Raw genomic sequence first — 22,349 nt, forward strand, 5'->3', positions numbered from 1 at the left:
ATCCAGCTTGTGACTTACCCTAGCCAGAGCCTACGGACCAGTCCTCTTCCAAGCCCCAGCTGCAGAGATTTCAAAAGGTCTCTTACCTCTCAGATGGGCCCTGGGGTTGGAAGGAACTGCCCTCCTCTGATCCAGGGATGTCATCTGTGGATCCCGGACGAGCCCCCAAATTGTCGTGGAAAAATTGACCACGCCTTTGATTTTGGGTCAGACACACTGAGGCACTTTTATTATAGTACAAGCATGCATGCAGAGAGAAGGTTAAAACTCCCCTCTGCCTGTTACAAATTTTACCGAGCTTATAAAGTTTAAAACCGCAAATTAGCATTTACTTAAAATACCCTTATTTGGGAGTATCAGTTGTGACATTTGCAAGCTACTTCAGTTTTTTTCATACATGGTGTTTCCTTTTATTGTTTCTGGGCAGTTTTCGTTGGTAGTCTGCCTGCCTGTAAGACCCCTCCTTTGCGGTTGCATTGGATAAGGCTCAGCATTCTAGCTGAGCTTCCCTCAGTTCCCCTTTCTCTGGTTTCTTCATCACCCCCCCCCTCATGCCCCTGATATAGACAGACAAGAATTGCAGAAGTTAACCTTTGTTCTATATAGCAATTGGGTTTTGCTAACAGACCTGGGCCTGAAAGGCAGGGGTTAGGATGCAGTTTGCTTCTGACCCTATGGGTGGGGGTCTGGATCTTAATTGTTAATAACGCCTTATTGTTTACCAAATTGCCCAATACAACTACTTCCAATAGAGTTGCACAGCAAGCCCCCTCCCAACTACATGTGCGCCCACCTACGTGCGGCTACATTGTACAAGACTCTTTATTAATTTTCCATTGCTAATATGCTGTTATACTAGGCCATGTTTCACAATTATCAGTAGGCGTTGGTTCCCCTTTCTCCTGTTGGCCTTTCGATTATGCCATACCAGCTATCCTATGTCTTAATATCAAGCTGACCTATAATGGCCTAATGTTAATTATGCTCAGCTAATTCAACATGGGGCAAGCGGGACACAGTCTGGGGCAAGTGGGACCCCTTAAAATCCCTAACACCTTATAGTTTTATTACTCTTATTACAACGTCTGGGTACACTTTACATACTTTAGATCAGGAATTCCAAATACATTCCTCAAAACAAGGAGCATATACCAGCTATCCAGAAAGGATCAGCTGAAGGGGAATACCTGCCAAGAGACTAAATACCAGAGGTTTTCCAGAAACCTACAGTGAGGAGAAAGGCTAACAAAAAAGGTGTTTTAAGAATGATCTAAAAGCAGCCAAGCTTGAGCTCAGGTATACTTCCAGGTACAGCAAAATCTCGAGGGTCCTGACCATACCTTGCCCCTGGCTCCTGTAATATCGTGGTGGAGGAAGAAACAAGAAGCATCAAGAGACTCATGCATTTACAACACGTGCAAGAGTTCTCAGGAAGGTAACCCTGAAGCATCCTAACCAACACATTACATTCCTCTGTAGGAACTGGAGGACTCAGAGCTCTAACTCTCCACAGGCTCCATTTTAGGACAGATAGCTGAAAGGTTCCTGCCAAATGCAAATGCCATGATTGAGCACAGAGTTCATCTTTATAGCAGTATAAACTCCATAGTGCTCAAGTATGTACCCTAGGTCCGAAGCAGGCAGGATTGTCCATGCTGCCATAGCTTCACTGCTACTGTTACTAGAGCTAGGATATGAACAGGGGGTTGGACTAGATGACCTCCTGAGGTCCCTTCCAACCCTAATATTCTATGATTCTATACATGTGCTGCAATCACACTTCCCAACTGCAGTGTAGACATAAGCGAAGTGTGGTTACTGCACCTTTGGGGTGGGACTTTCAAAAGTGTTCAGAATTGACTTAACTGCTTCTACTGAAGTCAGAACTCCTGTTGACTTCATTGAATACAGTGGCCCCCTCTGAGATATAAAAGAGAGACATCTGGGATGATCCTGAGCCCATAAAACTGGACAACTGGCAGTGTGTTCTGATTACACTTAAAGTAGTCCTGGGACAGCTACTCAAACAAAAAGGGAGAGGTGGCAGCCCTATCACTGGAAGCTGAGTTGTTGAGCATTTTTTAAAACCTTCTAGGCTGCAGAGTGCAAAACTAAGGCTGGAGACTGAACCCAAGAGAGAAGTGGTGCTGGATGACACTTGGAAATAAGGATTCTCTCATTGTGCCAACTTGATCCATTCTTGTTGTTACTTTATTTTCCTTCTTATTGTAATTCTGATCCCATCAGAGTCACTATTGTTAAGTAAAAGGCATTTTGGGCTTTTGGGAGACATAACAACCAGTACCAGGCATTTCACCAGGAAGTGAACTGGCAGCCAGCGCAGAATGTGGACTCCTCAAAAGGTCCGTAGCTGATGAAAAGGAGACACAGAGCTGAGTATCACCAGCACAATGGCACTGCAATTCATAGCACCTCACACAATCTCAACCAGTTGCTTTAGCTAGACATTGGCCAAAAAGATGAGAGGACTGAATCCTCAGGAATAAGAACTCTCTCCGAGAAATAGTAGTTTCTCCACACAGCCTGTGACTGGTTGGATCACAGTAACCCCCTTAGGAGCTGCCAACCGATGTGCCAAGACTACTTCTGCCCCTGCTTTCCCCACCAGCTCAGGACTCCAGCACCCTGTCTTGCTGAGCCAGACACACCAGTCTGCTCCAACACAGACCCAGGGTCTGAATCACATGCCCCAGAGCTGCAGACTTAACCTGAAAGCAGCTTACAGAAGTGTTCCTGTCTTTAACACTCAGATGCCCAACTCTCAATCAGGGGCGGCTCTACATATTCCGCCGCCCCAAGCAGTCATGCGCGGGAGGCGCCCCGGAGCCCCCGGGAGCAGCGGACCTCCCGCGGGCTTGACTGGTGAGGGTCCGCTAGTCGCGCGGCTCGGCTGGACCTCCCGCAGCTGCGGGCGGTTCGCTGGTCCGGCGGTTGTGGTTGAGCTGCTGCAGGCATGCCTGCGGGAGGTCCAGCCGACCCGCGCGACCAGCGAACCGTCCGCAGTCACGCCTGCGGGAGGTCCACTGGAGCCGCGGGAGCAGTGCCCCCTCCGCAGTCATGCCTGCGGCAGATCCGGTGGTCCCGGGGCTCCGGTGGACCTCCCGCAGGCGTGACTGCGGCAGGTCCGCTGGCCCAATCTGCCGCCCCTGCCGGCAAGTGCCGCCCCACGCGCGTGCTTGTCGCGCTGGGGTCTGGAGCCGGCCCTGCTCCCAATGGGGTCCAAACCCCAAATAAATCCGTTTTACCCTGTTTAAAGCTTATCCAGTGTAAACTCATAAATTGTTCACCCTCTATAACACTGATAGAGAGGTATGCACAGCTGTCCCTCCCCCCACCCCCAGGTATTAATACATACTCTGGGTTAATTAAGAAGTGAAAAGTGATTTTATTAAATATAGAAAGTAGGATTTAAGTGGTTCCAAGTAGTGACAGACAGAACAAAGTGAATTACCAAGTAAAATAAAATAAAACATGCAAATCTAAGCCTAATACGGTAATAAAACTGAATACAGATAAAAATCTCACCCTCAGAGATGTTTCAATAAGTTTCTTTCACAGACTGGACGCCTTCCTAGTCTGGGCACAATCCTTTCCCCTGGTACCGCCCTTGTTCCAGCTCAGGGGGTAGCTAGGAGATTTCTCATGATGGCTTCTCCCTTTGTTCTGTTCCACCCACTTATATATCTTTTGCATAAGGTGGGAATCCTTTGTCCCTCTCTGGGTTCCCACCCCCTCCTTTTCAATGGAAAAGCACCAGGTTAAAGATGGATTCCAGCTCAGGTGACATGATCACGTCACTATAAGACTTCATTACCCACTTGCCAGCACACACGTATACAGGAAGACTCACAAGTAAAACAGAGCCAACTGCAGTCAATTGTCCTGGTTGATGGGAGCCATCAAGTATCCAAAGCACCATTAATGGCCCACACTTTGCATGATTACATAGGCCCTCAATAGTTTCAGATACAAGAGTATTACATTTATACAAATAGGATGACCACACTCAGTAGATTATAAGCTTTGTAATGATACCTTACAAGAGACCTTTTGCATGAAGCATATTTCAGTTACATGATATTCAAACTCATTAACATATTTTCATAAAATCATATAGAGTGCAATGTCACACAGCCCCCTGTGATCGCTTTGAAAAGTACAGATAAATTCATCTTAAAACCACTCCATCCAATCTGCTGTAATTGAATCAGTAGCATCTCATGACCAGCTGTTTCGAAGGTGGCTGATAAACCTAGTAGATGACCATCTGAATTCAGTCTATTGACCTGAGGAGATAGATGAAAATTAAGATTATGTTTTTGTGTGATACCCAGATAGGCATCTGAGAGTTTGGGGTCCAGAGAACCAGACTTATGCAAGTAGCAATCACTTACTTTCTAACAAAACTAGGAAAATGCAGCCCAGAGAAAAAGATTATCAGGTGGTTGCAAAAGGGTCCAGAAGAGAGCAACAAACATGATAAAAGGTTTAGAAAGGAAGATCAAAGGGGGGGACCTGATAACAAATATGCTCAGGGGTATTAGAAACAGGACAGTGATCAATTGTTCTCCATGTCCACTGAAGGTTGGACAAGAAGTAGTGGGATTAATTTGCAGCTAGGGAGATTTGGATTAGATATTAGGAAAAACTGTCTAACTATAACTGTAGTTAAGCACTCAAATAGGCTTCCAAGTGCTTGGAAGGTTGTGGAATCGCCATCACTGGAGGTCTTAAGAACAGGTTAGACAGGGATGGTCTAGTTTCCGTGGTCCTGCCTCAGCACAGGGGGCTGGTATAAATAATTTCTCAACGTTCCTTCCTGCTTCTATGAAACTGTTGTGATCATATTTAGAGATGAGTGAGCAGTAAATTATTCTATTCATTTATTATTCATATCAATTATTCCAGTAACATTTCCTATTCTATTAATTATTTGAGACCTAGTCAAAGCAGTAGGAAGCCCTTTGGAGTTTGACTGGGTTTGTTTTCCACTGAAAGTGATGAAGCCAGCTGAACAGTTCTTCATGCAAAAGAAAATACAAAAATTGCATGCATTTGCTAAGGAAATAAAGAAAATCCTACCATCTACCCATCTCTTCTATCATCCACCCATCCCTCCTATTCCTGTACTCTTGGCTCCCCCATTCTTTTCAGGATTCAGTCTAAAAATAATTTAAGTATTAAAATGCACCTGATCACTATGGTACAATATATACTGCAGGTGACTAATTCTGAATGCCTTATTTTTTAAGTTCTCCACAAACTCGCTTTACTCCTCCTCACCAGGGCCGCCCAGAGGATTCAGGGGGCCTGGGGCAGGGCCAGGTCTTTGGCAGTGGGTCCCTCTCGGAGGGAAGGACCCGCTGCCGAATTGCCACCGAAGAATGAAGCGGCGGTGGTAGAGCTGCAGATCACGATTGCGGGGGTTTGGGTTTTTTTCTGCCGCTTGTGGCGCTTGTACTCACCGGGAGGCACCCGCCGCTGAAGTGCCGCCAAAAACCCGGAGCGGCTTGCGGGGCCCCTGCTCCTCACAGAATTTCTTTTCAATCCCTTCCCTGACCCCCTCTTTGACTGGCTGTGTAAGGGCTGCATGTCTTACCTGTTCCTGCAAGCGCTGGGAGCACAGGGACTGCTTTCTCCTGCAGAACTTCAAAAAGGGGGCGGGGTGGACAAGGAAGAGGCAGGGCTTTGCCCCCACAGAAAAAGGCCAGTGCATCAAGGTGAGAAATCTACTCCAACTGGCTGGGAAGAGACTGCATTGCTCAACCCTCATGTGGCAGGAGCATGAGGGACTGAGAGTGAGAAGTCTACTCTACCCCTTTGCAGTGTTGGCAGCTCTTGGAATTTACCAGAACTAACACATGGTTGGCCCCTCATATAGGAAGTCCTGTAATTATATGAAAACTGGTCAACGCATGATTTTTTGGAGTAGCAACATCAGAGGCAGAGAAAAAAACCCCACACACAAACATGTAGCCCTGGGGAAGGTGCACTAACCTACAAAAACAGTGCCCCACAGGTATGTTGTTAATTTAGCTATGCTGTCTATAATACAAGACAACAATCTGCTCCCAGAGCCAGGAGTAGAAACTAAGAATCTTGATGCCCAGCATTCCAGTGCTGTCTCACAAATACTTGTATAACTCATAGAGGATGCTTTTCTTTTCGCCCATACCAGCTACCCATAACTGAAGTGGGTAAGGTCTGTGCTGTGGCTCTGAAGATTGTGGGTTCAAACACTGATGATGACCCCTATGTGTTAAAAAAAAGCTTATATAGATAGAGATAAAAGTGTAAGTATTCTGGAGTAATTCTAGTGCAAAATCTTGTATTTAGAAGTAAATTTGGATACTATGTTCATATATTGCTGTTGCATTTTGATTATTTGTATTTGGCTAATGGCACCTATCTCTTCATGAACTGGATGTGGCAGACTGAAGCTGTGTTTGAGACAGAGCAATGTGTGAGAGATTTTCCTGTATGTCTAGGAACTGTAATACTCTGCCTGTGTCAACTCCAAAAAGGCCAGAACTTGCATTAGTAAACTCCATAGATTTTTAAGGCCAGAAGGGTCCACTATAATCACCTAGTCTGACCTCATACACAGGCCATAGAACTTCACTTTCCAGGAGGCAACCTTCATTCTCAAAGGTGTAATGTTAGTATTTGTGGGAGACTGGATGCCTCAGGGCATTGCTAATGAGCTATGAGCCTTTAATCTGTAAATCACCAGTGAGAATTCTACCCAACTCAGCAGGGATTAAAAATTGTGGCCTCTAATGCAGTGGTTCTCAAACCTTTGTACTGGTGACCCCTTTCACATAGCAAGCCTCTAAGTGAGACCCCCCCTTATAAATTAAAATACTTTTTTTTATATATTTAACACAACTATAAATGCTGGAGGCAAAGCAGGGCTTGAGGTGGAGGCTGACAGCTCATGACCCCCCATGTAATAACCTCGCGATCCCCTGCGGGGTCCTGACCCCCAGTTTGAGAACCCCTGCTCCAAGGGATGTTCAGTAGAGCCCCTATATGAAATGACTTTGAGACCCAGTTCTAGCTCCCATTCAGAAATTTGTATGCTTTACACTAGATGTAAGCTTTAGGGCAGGGCTCTTTTACAACATGGTTGTACAGTGCTTAGTCCAATGGGGCTCCAATTTTGCCTGGATCCTCTAGTGAGAGCTCTGACAGTGGGTGCCAAAACTGCTCCACTTACTATAAATTTGCAGGAGTTGGCAATAATAAGTCTGCCACATGCACGTCACGAATGGGCAGGGGAGTTCAGAAAACAGCCCCAAAACATGATTTAATCTTTTTCAGAAACCCCATGATTTTTTTTTAATCAAAAGACATTTTTGCCTTTTATTTATAACAAACCAGGGCTTTTTGCTTGTCCTCCTGACATTGAAGAAACTCTCACAGAAGCACATTCAGCTCGCTATTTTCTGACACTATAAAATGGTCTGATTCATGATTTTGGGACTTCTGGGGTTGGCGATACTGCATTAGGAGTATATTGAGTGCTTCTCCAGGAGATGTGGGACTCCATAGTGCCCCTTAGGTAGTGCTAAGAACGGCCATACTGGGTCACACCAAAGGTCCATCTAGCCCAGTATCCTGTCTTCTGACAGTGGCCAGTGCCAGATGCCCCAGAGGGAATGAACAGAACAGGTAATCATCCAGTGATCCATCCCCTGTCATTCATTCCCAGCTTCTGGCAAACAGAGGCTAGGGACATCATCCCGGCCCATCCTGGCTAATAGCCACTGATGGACTTATCCTCCATTAATTTATCTAGTTTTTTTTTCTTTTGCTAAGAATTAAAAGCCACAATCTATCCCCATCTGTTTGCCACTTGTAATTAAATGGACCTTCATGACTTTAATGTTTCTTTCTACTATACCTTGCACACAATTTATTGGCTTTTAAATTAAATTGTCAAAAGACATTTTTGCCTTTCATTTATAATAAACCAGGACTTTTTGCTTGTTTGTTTATTTTCCAGACCAAAGGGTACAGGACTGAAGACTCATGTTAGAAAATGTTAAACTACTGGCAGGCACTCCTGACATTGAGGAGACTCTCACAGAAGCACATTCTGCTCTCTATTTTCTCATGTTATAAAACATGCTTTAACTTCTAAATAGACGATTTAAAGCATGCTTGCAACTGGAACATTTGGCACTGTTTTTGCACATGTGTGGTCCACTGGAATTCTTTGTGACAAAAGATCTCAGCTTCCTGCACTGATCTCTTACAAACACGTAAGCTTCCTTGAGGCAGGACAGCTACTTTATATATGGATAAGTAGTTAATATTACAGACAGCTATAAAGCGGGTGTGGAGGGAGAGAATTCAGAGCATATTAAAGTAACAACATATTCTAAAGCAGTTTGATAGAAATTTCATCACAGGGTTCTTTAAATTCATTTAAAATGCCCTCTGCACGGGCTATTATTCAGAAGTGGAAAATCTGTAACCATTGGGTAAAAGTGGTTTTTATTATGACACCAAGGGATTGGCATAACTACATAATAACACAGATGACCTTTCCCAGGCCATTTCTAGATACATCATTCATAGGCATGTTTTCTGAATTCAGCAAACTGCTGAAAAGCTCTGTAGATTTATTCAAGTTCATTAATTTGGCCCTTTTGATGGGCTGGGTAGAGCTGGAGCAAAGTGATACCATAGGCATGAAAGTAGACTTGATTAGACTATGTCCCACATATATAACTGATAAACTAATCATGTTCCAAGTATGAAATTCAGAGCCGGCATCAGGATACGCACCAACTATTTTAAGAGTTTGCCTGGGATGTAAATAGGCTTATGCTGACCCCCTGCACATGGTGAATTTCAACCTAAATATTTTGAGCCCTAAATTCTGGTTTACATCATTGTAAACCTGAAGTAATTCCACTGACCCCATTGGAGTTATGCTGGAATAAAGTCCATTTACCTGATGTAGTAGAAAGAAAGAGCCTGAAGCATGGGCCTGGTTCAAGGCCTGAGGCCTGAACCAAAGTCAGCAAAAGTTATGCTACGAGCAACAGCCAGGCCCTGTCAAAAGCAGATGCTTGCCTGCAAGTCAGTGTCCGGTACACGAACTTGGCACCAGTCGCATTGCTAAAACACACTGAATATGTAAACACATTCCAGCAGGACAGCACAAGAACACCCCAACCTAGTACACAATAAAATGGTTTGACAAAAGTGATGAATAGTAATATTTTGTCTGAAACATCAGGAGTGAAAGTACGACAAGTAGTGAATAGGAATGTTTGTCTAAAACATCAGGGGGAAAGTACAAGTGGAGGTAACAAACATGTCATGAAATGCGTAAGGTGAAATATAAGTTGTTTATCCCAGATCATTTGTCTCAGGGCTTGGCTACACTTGAGAGTTGCAGCGCTGGTGGAGGCTTTCCAGTGCTGCAACTTAGTAACTATCCACACCTGCAAGGCACATCCAGCGCTGCAACTCCCTGGCTGCAGTGCTGGCTGAACACCTGGTCTGCTTGGGGTGTAGCGAGTGTAGCGCTGGTGATCCAGCGCTGCTCATCAAGTGTGGACACACACCAGCGCTGTTATTGGCCTCCAGGGTATTAGCAGATATCCCAGAATGCTTTTAACTAAATTACTCTCTTTGTTTTGTTATGCAGCCTCTCTTTGTTTTGTTGTGAACTTGGAGCTCCGGGAGCTGCTTATCTAAAAAACAAACACAGCTCCTGTTTGCTGTGATCAATCTGTACCTGAGTGTGAACAATCAAATGAGATAACCCCTGTGAATGAGGCAGGCAGGGAGTGAGTGTTTGCTTGACAGACAGAGGGGGCAGAGGGGAGAAAGGGAGTCCGTTGGATGCAGGCTGTTTGCAGTTATGAATTAAGAGTAAGGGGTCAGGAACATTTTCTGATTTTGCAAGGCAGGAAGCTAACACACAGTGTTGGCTCCAAAAATCCACTCTCTCTCTCTCCCCCGCTCCCTGTCACACTACATCCCACCCCACCCCCCTCTTTTGAAAAGCACGTTGCTGCCACTTGAACGCTGGGATAGCTGCCCATAATGCATCATTCCCAACAGCGCTGCAAATGCTGCAAATGTGGCCACACACCAGCGCTGGTAGCTGTGAGTGTGGCCACACACCAGCGCTGTTCCTACACAGCTGGACGACCAGCGCTGTAAACTCCCAGCGCTGCAACTCTCAAGTGTAGCCAAGCCCTCAGTCTAGGGGGAAAGTCCCACCACTGACTGAGCTGTGTTCATTGTCATGGGTATACATGTGTTAGTGTACCTGTAACCACTGAGCCAGGACATTAGCACCATGCTTCATCGGCAATAAACCTGGCTGTGTGCCTTCGCTACTAAACCAAGTCTTGTGGCTAAATAACATGCCAGTCATGCTGGAAGAATGACACTGGTGAGAAAACCTTTTTGAACAAAGCACTCTCTAGTTGTAGTTTTAGTCTTAGGGCCGGTCTACACTTAAAATGCTTCATCGGCGCTGCTGCACCGATGTAGCTGCACTGCTGTAGCGCTTTAATGAAGACATTCCTATGCCGACAGGAGAGAGCGCTCCCACAAACATAGTGCTGTTTACATGGGGGATGAGGTCAGTATAAGTACATTGCTCAGGGGTGTGGATTTTTCACACCCATGAGCAATGGAGTTATACCAATATAGGGCTGTAGTGTAGACCAGACCTCAGAAGCATATTTTTACTTTTGTTTGTAACCATTTCTGTCCTTATTCCGCATACTTGGTATCACATAAACCTATATCCTTTTGTTAATAAACCTGTTTTACTATCACCATAAACCAACTCAGTGTTTTGACTGAAGTAGAGGCTTTATCAACCCCAGTTAAGCAAAAAAGTCACTGTGTACTGTCTTTTAAAGGAGCAGCAAACTCAATACGGGTTTTGTGGGTGCTACAGCGAGAGGAGCTGAGAACTGCAGAGAGAGACATCTCTTAGGAACTTGGGATTCACTGATTGTTACCTGTTCGACTGGAAGAGTCTGGTTGAGTTTGCTGGTAAGGCAGTCAAGTGGGTATGTTACTGTTAGGGAACTGATGCACAGGTTAACAGCAGCAAAGCTTTCACTTGTTGAGGCTGAGAGAGGTAACACAGTGGGTCATAGTTCTGGGAACCCCAGCAGACTGTCACTGTTATGCTTTGCTTGGAATAGTATCTTTCCATTCTCTCCACAGAATAACGTTATCTATAAAGTTTTAGATACTTTATTTTGGGAAGATGGAGAGGAGGAATATACCACACAGAACTTCATTTAAAGTAGGTGTTAAAATACCAGCTAAGCCCAGGTATGTTCACAAGTAATACAAGCCAGCTGGAACTTCTAAATGTCAGTGCAACATGGGAGACAATATTAGCCAAAACCCCTTTGTAACAAGTCCATGACTGTGTGCACAGTGCTAAATGTCATCCGATTAAAAGCTCACCCAAGTCCAATAATGTCACTCAGTGTTTCTGTGGATCCTTATATCTGAGGATCACAAAGTGCCTTACAAACATTAATTAATTAAGCCTCTTGCCCATCACAGAAATGCAGTAACCAGTGGGGTGGAAACATAACAGCTGTTTAATCATGCAAACCAACACTACACAACAGTTTAGAGCAGAGAGTGAAGAAAAATACCACAGCCACCTGAAACTGCAAGAACAATGAAATTACCTAGATTGGAATTTGGCCAGAACATCAGAATAAAAACCTTCTTTTCCCTTATAAACTTTTTAACTACCACAGGTGGAACCAGTAGCTTGGCTTTATCCCAAACACAGATCTTTTGATAGCATATTTCATGCTGTGTCATTGGTTCAGTAAGGGAGGGGGGGTCCTTATCTGCAGTCACCAGCATCACTTCCTTCAGCACTTCTCTGTTCTGTGGTAGTCTAATAACTAATCTGTCCTGACCCTGCTTAGTCTGAGAGAGTCAGTGGGAACAAGACTAAAGGATGTGCTCTAGATCACCCTAGGCCAGATACCCTAAACCTGCTAGCTCCTGGCATCACTGGAAAACTCGGCTGATCCCCCACTCTGCTGCAATTTTCTGCCTCTCTGTTGCTCAACATTTTCTCCTGTTTGTTGCTTACTCATCCTGAATCCATAGTCACTATCAGACCAAACTAACCTGATCTCTACCACTCCTAGATTTATCTCAAAAGTCAGGGTGTCATTAGAGTCTCCTTTCTTAATCTACCCACTAAAATAACCCGCTCTCTCCTGTCCCCAAACCAACACATGGTGAGCAGCAAATCTCATGGATTCTAACCCAATACAGAGCTATTTTCAGCATATTGTTGTTGTTATTATTAGTCAAAAGATTAAACCATTATTCCTCTATTTTTAATCCATTTGGCAGCATTATCTGTACCCATCATAAACTACAGAGGGCACAGGTTTGATTGGTGGGGTGCAGATGCCAAGCTGAGATATTTTACAGTGGCAGCATCTGGTTTCTACTTAAGAGGCAGTTGTGTTAGCAGCTTTAGAGCTGCCTTTAGGTCTGTTATGTGGTGAGGCTGCAGATGGATGGTCTAAGCTGCTGCATTCTCCTCCATCATTTTCATTTGACTCACCCTGAATTCTGTGACATTTGTTCTTTATTATTGTTTGCCTGAAAATTAAGTTGTTTATTCAGTTTTCTTACCTTCTAACTACATGGTTCAAAAATATCATATGTATTCAGACATACCCACTCCCCTCACCTGCATCCAACATAAGTTATATATATTGTACTAATCTGCCCTGTAAATGGAAGTCACAGTAACTACATAATTCAGTATTGAAACAACTAAGATGGTCTGAGATGATACTAGAAGTGTCAAGGACAGCACTAGAAACCACAAGCTCATCAACTTGCAACAAGTGTTTAAAGCAAATTCAAGTCTCCAAATCAGGATCAGCTTTTATACCAGATAAGAAAATCACAGTTATTAAAATGTTTTAGAAGAAGAGAGCTATCTGTCAAACTTTGACATGAAGGAACAAAAAAAACTAAACAACAATAAAAAGCTAGAATAGCACTAGTTAGTGGGAGAATCAGGACTACAAAAGATTTTTCCTATTCCTGGGTGGAAAAGTGCACAGGGAAAATGGAAGTAAGTGGTGTGAATGGAGGTAGAGAATTAACGAAGAACTCTGACATTTCAAGGACCACAAGAGGAAAAGAGAATTTGAGATTCTGACCTGTCAGCGCTGATATAAATAGAGCAGACCTGTTGGCTAATGGGTATCATCATCCTGCTGGGACAGGTGATCAGTTGCCTTTAACCATCTTTTTTTTTTTAAGTAAACTGTATAGCAATGTTAATGTGAAGGCCCTTAGACACTCCTATAATACACATAATAAGAAAAAGTATAGTACTGGGCTAGTTGGAAACAGCATAGCTCAGAATGGATCACAAAGGAGTTCAATACATCTCAATACCTGGCACATGTCAGACAGTCTGGTTTACTAGTTCCTTGTCACAGAGTGTCTGGCCCTTTAAGGGGAAATGGGTCTCAGCCTCACCTGTGTCACCACCAATTCTTCGCCCCAGATAGAGAAAATGAAGATGCCCATGTGATCCAGGTAAGCCTGCGGGTAAAGCAGAAGCCTGAGCTCGAGGACCTGTAGAGAGCAGGAAGGTTTTTGCAGGAGTGCTGAGGTAGCCCAGTAAAGAAAGGACTGAGATGGTATAACCTAACATTCACTCTGTGGAGGAAGACCTCGCCCAGCAGAGATGTCTTGGAGGACAGGGCTATTGTCATGAAGATTTTGTTTGTTGAAAGACTTTGCTAGCTTGCCTGGAACAGGCAGATCACAATTTAAAAGGACCAAGGAGAAGCACAGTACAACCCCTGGAAGGAAGGCTGTGTACTCCCTTAACTAAGAGGGAGGGTTTGGGGCCTGGAGGGTCACTGGAAATGGTGTGAAAGACTCCATGAATTAGACCCCAAAAGGAGAATTTTCTTTTAAATACTTTAGGTTGTGGTAAGTTACTGGGCGAATCAGGAAGGAACTGAGGAGGATGCCTGCAGACCACCCTTTGTCACAAGAGCAAATGAGTGAGTACACACCCACACACAGAGAGAGCAAATGAGTATTTAAAGTGCACTAAAATGTTGTGGGTGTGATGCTCTAGTGCTAGTGGAATAGGCAGACATCAACAGCAAGCTAAAACTGGCCTCTCCAAGGAAAACAGGAAGCCGAGAATGTTCCAAAGACTGAACTAGAGAATTTTTCATACATCACTAAGGCACTTTTGTCCATGTGAAACTGCTGAATGATGTGCTTACTAGTGAGTCCAGTGGATCAGGAGTTCTCTTACGATAGAGGGCAGGCAGGAATTCACAATAAAAGGGAACTAATGGACAAATTTAGTTTGGCCCTTGACACAGTGACCAACAGTAACATTCTTTTCATGTTGTCTTTCACACGAAATCACTTAGTGTGGTTTGGATGATTATTTCTAATCTAGAAATTTTTCATGAATCTCTAAAATTTTTCCATTGTTTCCAGAGATGGGGTGTAGACTAAGATGAAGCCCGAGCTACTCTGAAAGCAAGAGTGAGAGAATCTTGAAAATCACGAAGTTTTGAGCAGTGGCAATTTCAGAATTTGTACAGCTGAATGCTCTCCAGTTCCATCCTGACATGCCCTCCCGTGACCTGTAGATACCCTGTGGACTTGTGTCAAGTAAAAGCACACCACAAAGGTTTCCCTCTCTATTCTGTACTCATTGCTCCAGATCCCCCTGCTTTTGCTCCCTACACAGCATAAGTGCATCAAACTTACAATTAGTAATGTTGCTTATTTTCTCTGATATGTAAGGCATCCTTCAGAGATACTGCATGGGATCTAATTCCCTTTAAGACAGTGTGACAGGGTCAGGCCAGATGGCTACAGGAGAGTGATAGAAGGCAGATATATTAGCCCCAGGTTAAGTAGGTCCCCTTTCCCTGGGTAAGGTAACAGGGAAGGTTCCAGAACAATCAGGAACTTTCTGGAAACACTTAAGTCAGACAGGCTGATTAGAACATCTGCAGCCAATCAAGAAGCTGCTAGAATCAATTAAGGCAGGCTAATCAGGGCACCTGGGTTTAAAAAGGAGTTCACTTCAGTTTGTGGTGTGCATATGAGGAGCTGGGAGTAAGAGGTGCAAGGAGCTGAGAGTGAGAGGGTGTGCTGCTGGAGGACTGAGGACAGGGCCGGTGCAAGGATGTTTCGTGCCCTAGGCGAAACTTCCACCTTGCACCCTCCCCCGTCCCCGAGCCCCCACCTTGAGGTCCCCCCCCATGGCAACTCTCTCCGCCGAGGCTTCCCCTCCCCCCGCAGCAGCTCCCCCCTCCGCCCTGAGGCACTCCCCCCGCCCCAGCTCACCCCTGCTCCACCTCCACCCTGAGCATGCCGTCGCTGCTTCACTTCTCCTGCCTCCCAGGCTTGCAGCGCCAATCAGCTTAGGCGCCGCATGCCTGGGAGGCAGGAGAAGTGAAGCAGCCACAGCGTGCTTGGGGAGGAGTCGGGTCAGGGGTGAGCTGGGGCAGGGAGTTCCTCTGCATGCCGCCCCCACACCCTTACTTGCTGCAGGCGGCCCTCCCCACGCTCCCCTGCCCCAGCTCCCTCCTGCCGGCGGCAACCTGGGCGGCCGAAGATCCGGCTGCCGTGGTTGCAGCCGAAGAAAATGCAGGCCCCCAAATCCTAGCACCCTAGATGACCGCCTAGGTCACCTAAATGGTTGCACTGGCCCTGAGTGAGGAGTATAAGCGTGAACAGACATCAGGAGGAAGGTCCTGTAGTGAGGATACAGAAGATGTTGGGAGGAGGCCATGGGGAAGTAGCCTAGGGAACTGTAGCTGTCGTGTAGCTGTTCCAGAAGGCACTCTAGTCAGCTGCAGTCCACAGGGCCCTGGGCTGGAACCCGGGGTAGAGGGTGGGCTCGGGTTCCCCCCAAAACCTCCCAACTCCTAATCCAACACAGGAAGATCTCGGAGGCTAGCAAAATCTGCCAATAAGCACAGGACCCACCAAGGTAGAGGAGGAGCTTTGTCACAACAGATAAATAAGGAATCATAAATAGGTTGGCAGTGGCCATTTTAAATACCTCAGAAATGAAATTGCACAGTGTCTATGTACTCCAATTTCCCCTTTTCTGGGGCTTGACTTGATTGGTAATGCAAAAACAATAACCCAACAAACTTCAACAGAAGCATCCTCTTTGACTTCTGCTGTTTGTATGGTGTCCCTGAAGGGCCTTCTCTGTCCTACTTTCCTCTCGTTCAAAGTGATTCTTTTCCCCTTTTATATCCTAGGTAGAGCTAATTGGAGGTGGAAGAGGGACGCATTAGCATAGCTCCACTCCGTTCTATTTAGGTTCTTATGCTGCGTCCACCATGTTATCTGATGTGACATCAGCAATTACTCATGCTCTAATGCAGGGTTGTAGCCCTTGAGTATAGGGTGATTAAACAGAAGAGCCCTACGTTCTTATACGGGGTCTTAGAGCACATACCACCAGTTACAGGTTTACATAACATCTACTGGTAATTAGACATGAATTCACTTGCATGAACTACAAATAATGTAATTTGTTCATCAACCGTAAACATGCCATTTCTACCAGTTAATGATGTAATTCCATAGGAAAGGCTGACTTATGAATTTTAACAGCTTTTCCATGCAAATAGAGATCTCTCTCTCTCTCTCATTTATAGTGTATAGACATCCCTAAATTCAGTTCCTGAATGTATCACTTTAATGTAACACAAACTGAAATAACACATTTAAACATGCTGAAATGACAAAATGCATGTGTTTCTACTATCACAAAAACATGCCAGGAAATCTAACATTTGGGCTGCCTATAATTGTAGGGAAAAGCTCTTATTCTGGTTTTCATCCAAGCAAGCTCTAATATTATATTTAATAAGCAGAAATCATGAATCACATTTTTAAAAAAATTTGTCTAAAAGAAAACGTAATCCAAGACACACATGAACAGTTGGCATTCCCTTAATTCAAGAACTATGAATTGAGTTGGGTGAACACTGAAAAGCATTTTCTGGGAATATTCCACTGAATTTTAAAACAGTCATTTTGACTATGTTCATGCCCCTCTTATGTTCACTTTCTGTGAATAGTCTAATAAATAAGATAAATTACTGGCATGGATAAAAAGAGCAAATTGTAAGTGTGACTCTTCACAAACAGTGAATTTCAAATGACATAACTAACACTGGCAAATTTTGAACTGTGAATTTTACACTCAATTATGCAATTCAAAAATGTTTGTTTTTGGTTAGTTAGTCAGTAAATCTTTCAAGTGCCAGGAAAAGACCCAATCCTGAGTTTTGTAATTAACCAGCACAGCATGTATTTCTGTGTTCACAACGAATGTATGAACACACCAAGAATTGTTCAGGAATGTTTGCAAAGAAGGAATGAATGTGAGAACTTCATAATCTCTTTGCAGGTGAAAATCAGTGCATACATTATTCATTATTAATCATTCACCAGTTTCGGCAATATACTGATTCATCTTGGTTTTGTGCTTTTTTTTAAAAGGTCTGATCCTGTAAGACACTAGTACTTACTGCAAGGGTCTGGACACCCCCAACTCCTGTTGACTCCAAGCATGTTGGGGATACTCATCATCTAGGAGGAATGGGTCTTCCTGAGTTACTGTAGTACGAGACTTCAAAAGCCTTTTAGCAACTGGCCTTCATAGATTACTGAAATTTAATTTTCCTCCTTTACAAAAGGATCTGATTAATGTTTTCCCTTTATCATTTTTGAATCACATTCCTTGCTATATGTTTTATCTAACTCAGACTTTTTAAATGCTTATGCTTTAATACTGATTCCTATTATTCTGAAGCCATGAGAGCCCCCCAGTGGAAGTCTGAGAGTCCTGACATTCAGCCCATTTCATGTTGTCCTTTTTTTCTGCAAAGTATATGATGTCCCTTGAAGGGCTGGATTTCCAATTAGGTACTGTAGGCACGTGCCTAGGGGCGCCGGTGTTCTTGTTGCCAGGTATGCAATTTTCTAGCCCAACTGAGCTATTTTTAGCTGTCAGTTGCTGGGGTTTTTTAGCAGTTGTGAGTTGCAGTATTTTGGGCTATTTTGCTGCCCTGCTGCCACTGGCCGCACTGCTTGGGAGTTCTCGGGAGAGAAGGAGCCTCCTGACTGGCCCTGCCCCCTGCTGAGATGACCCACACGTCATGCCCCCTCGCCTTAGGTAATGTTTGCAGCATGCGCAGAAGTCTTGTCCAAGGGAGGCAGAATTTTTTTTTTCTGCAGAAAATGTGCTGCGGTTCTGCCTTTCTCCCACCAGAGGCCGCTGTGGTGCCAGAACAGCCTGAGGGGGCTGAGGCTGACTGGTCTGGCGGGCAGCGGCAAACAGCTAGCAGGCAGCTGGCAGCCTTCTTGGAGCCATGTTAGGAGGCAGAGTGGGCCACACAGAGCTGCTGGGGGCCACAGGGGGACGAGGGTTGCCAACTTTCTAATCGTACAAAACCGAACACTCCTGCCCCTTCTCCAAGGCTCCGCCCCCATTCGCTCCATCCCCCCTCCCTCCGTCACTCGCTCTCCCCCACCCTCACTCACTTTCACCGGGCTGGGGCATGGGGCTGGGGTGCTGAGCGGGGGCTGAGTGCTCTGGCTGGGGCTGAGGGATTTGGGGTGCACGAGGGGGCTGGGGCAGGGTGTTGGGGGTAGGTGCAGGTTCCGGGAGGGAGTTTGGGTGTGGGAAGGGACTCCAGGCTGGGGGAGAGGGTTGGCATGCGGGAGGGGGTGAGGGCTCCGGCTGGGGGTGCAGGCTCTGGGATGGGGCTGAGGATGAGGGGTTTGAGGTGCAAGAGGGGGCTGTGGCAGGGGTTTGGGATGTGGGCGGGTGCGAGCTCCAAGAGGGACTTTGGATGTGGAAGAGGACTCCAGGCTGAGGCAAGGGGTTGGGGCATGGGAGGGGGTGAGGGATTCAGGGTCCCAGTAGCGCTTACCGCAGCTCCCGGGAAGTGGTTGCAAGGTCCCTGCAACCCCTAGATGCATGGGCAGCCAGGGAGGCTCTGTGCGCTGCTCTCGCGCCCACAGGCACCGACCCTGCAGCTCCCATTGGTCACAGTTCCCAGCCAATGGGAGCTGCGGAGCCAGCCCTCAGGGCGGGAGCAATGCACGGAGCTTCCCTGGCCACCCATGAGTCTAGGGGCTGCAGGGACCTTGCAGCCACTTCCCAGGAGTCGCGCGGAACTAGGGCAGGTAGGGACCCTGCCTTAGCTCTGTGCCCCTGGCTGTGCCACTGACTGGACTTTTAATGGCCAGGTTGGCAGTGCCGACTGGAGCCATCAGGGTCCCTTTTCAACCAAGCATTCTGGTTGAAAACCGGATGCCTGGAAACCCTAAACTGGGCCACATGGGGAGGGGGTTCCAGGCAGGGACACATGGGGAGGGAGGACGGCAGTGAAGACGCTGTGCCTAGAGGCACGTAAGGTGTAAATCTGGCCCTGGTCCCTTGTGAATATCACTCTGATACAATATCTTGTGTTTGCCTTCAAGTATGGATTTAAAATTGACTTCTGATGTTTACATTTTTGCAGTAATGCAAATCGCTTTGTCTGAAGGCCAAAGTGCGAACTGCCAAAATCAGGTTTTTCTGAGGCAGGATAGGAATTACGAGGGTTTCTTTTTTGATCACAATAAAAGGTGGCTCATCAGGTGGTGGCTCGTACTGGAGGCACTAATGTAATGAAGGAGTGCGCATGCCACTATAAGTTTGCTCTTGAATAGCAATAGAACCCTTAAATGTCAGGCACAGACAAGACCCCATTTGTTGATTGTCACTGGAGATCATTGTCATGCATGTAATCCCACCAAACATTTGAAGCAGTCCCTTAATGTTCCTATGAAGTGCAAGAAAAGCAAGCAGAATACACATAGGAATCTGAACAAGATTAGCAAGCAGATAGGTAAAGAATGATATGCTTTATATATTATTAATACCGAATGCTCTCATGGCTCATCAGAGCTGAAGAAGAATTACCGTATTAGATTACTCTACACGCATAAATTCAGTGCTCTCAGGATCCATTTGCACTGCAACCATAAACAAAATTGTGTGTCTGTGTGTATAATTCCAGTTATTTCTCTATCCCTTACCTTGCTTATCATAGCTACATTTGATTAATCATCATGAGATGAGAAAAACAAAGAACTAAAGCGCTGATACATTAGAAAGATAATTCCATGTTTGCCTCAGGCTTAATAGCAGAGTCATTTTAATTTGTACATATTTATGGAAGCTGCAAATCAGATGAAACCTCTAGTGTTTTCTATTCACTAATCCTGAGATAAAAATCACTGCCCTGTGCATATAGCATTATCAAAGGCTTTTGGAGAAAACTGTAGATCTGTCGTAGGCCAGACTAGATGGTAGGAACGACGTGACCCTGTGCATATGCCCTGTTTGGAAGTAAAGTGAATGGGAGTATCGGCCAGCTTGGCCAGGTGTCTGAAATTGTGCCTAATTGGGGGCGGGGGGTTGACACTAAAATCAGGGTGCCTGATATAGCATTTTCCTATTGGATTTCACAACATCAGGAACAACAAAATGAAGCAAAGAGGCAAACGTGATGTAAGAAATAAGCTTGTACATGCCTGCTCATTTCTGTTCTTTGAAACGATGTGTCCATCAGTCATCAGAGGTGGGGCCTTCTGAGTTGTGGCAGCACAGCAGTGAGTAACCTCAAAGAGGAACCAGTAGGCCTGATTCACTACTGCACTACTTCACTGTAACTCCAGATAAATGAATGTAGCTAACCTGGTGTAAAACTGGAGGGACACCATGGAAAATCAGGCCCGATTTCTCCAAAGCCAGGTATTCTCACTCAATTGATTGATAGTAGGTTTAAAAACAAAAATATCTTCAATATCTGGAGCCAAAAATATAAATGCAAATACAGGGCTGAAAACATCTACATATCCCTCACAAAATTTGAACAGCTGATACAACAAAGATGACCCCAAATGATGAATGAAAAGATGTGATAAGTGCTGTGAGGAAAAAGCATAGACAAGAAAAATGCACTACTCCTTCCCCTTGCAGAGAGAGGTATAGATGGGTTGGCATATCCTTTCAAAGAATAGGAATAAGCAGGTAGGTCACTGTTCCTTTTTCTCTTCCAGTGGCCCATCTGCCTATCCTTGCAAGCGGGTGTAGCTACCATAGCAGAACCCCTTCCAAGGGTCCAAGGGTCACAAAAAATAATAAATGCTCTGTGAGGCAAGGACCATCCGTTCTGTGTCTGTATAGTCCTAGCGCAAAAGGTCACCAGGCTCTGAGTGGGACTTCTAGGCCCCTACAATATAAATACATAGCAGGAGTATAGAGTATCCAAAAAAAAGCATATATGTGTGTCTAGGAATCCCATCATGTAGAACAATAGAAGAAAATAACCCCAAAGCTCAGTCCTCAACCACAGCCTGGAGAATCCTCCTGCTGAATGTTACATTTGATGAGTTTGAGTTTATCTCATTTAGCGAAAGTACAGGGTGATGACTAAGTGGCTGCCTTGCAAATCTCTCCAGTGAAAGCTCCTATGCTTTTAGCTGCTGATGGTTTTTAGGTAAACCTGGAGCAACAATGCCAGAAGGCACTGGACAACTCTGTATTTTTTTGTTTGTTTTTTTTTTTTACAGCATTCTTTAACTATGCAGGACCTTATCCAGTTTCTAATGATGTACTTTGAAACTCTCTTGCTCCTGTGTCTGGGATACAGGGAAACAAAGAGAGGCTATCTGAACTCTGTTTTAAGTATGGAGCTAATGCTTTCCTGACATCAAGCTTATGCTATTTTACCTCCTTTGGGTATTTTGCATTCATACATAAAGAAGACATAACGATGCTTTGAGACTGATAAAAGGTGTCCCAAGTACCACAAAAGAGAGTGTACACCTTGGAATAAACTCTGGCGAAGTCTGCAGCATCATCTTGTCATTGTGGAAAGTACAGAACTATTTCTCCATTGACAGAGCACCTCATTCAGATAATGGCTGAGGTTATAGCTATTAAAAATGCCACTTCTGAGGAGAGAAATTAGTATGCATGTGGATGAGGTTCAATCAGCAACTCCACTATGATATTCAGCTTCTAAGGGGGCCATTTTTCAATATTTGGAGGATATGTCAACTTGTGAGTAAATGTGAAACAAGACCCAAGAGGTACAGTGTCAAGCTTCTGTTGTTATTTAGGTCTAGGACAGTGCCAATGGTCATAATCTGCACCTTCCTGGAGCTAACACAGAGATCCAGGGATGTTCCAACTTGCAGGA

The sequence above is a fragment of the Mauremys reevesii genome, linkage group 4, assembly GCF_016161935.1.
Source record: "Mauremys reevesii isolate NIE-2019 linkage group 4, ASM1616193v1, whole genome shotgun sequence".
Classification (NCBI taxonomy): Eukaryota; Metazoa; Chordata; order Testudines; family Geoemydidae; genus Mauremys; species Mauremys reevesii.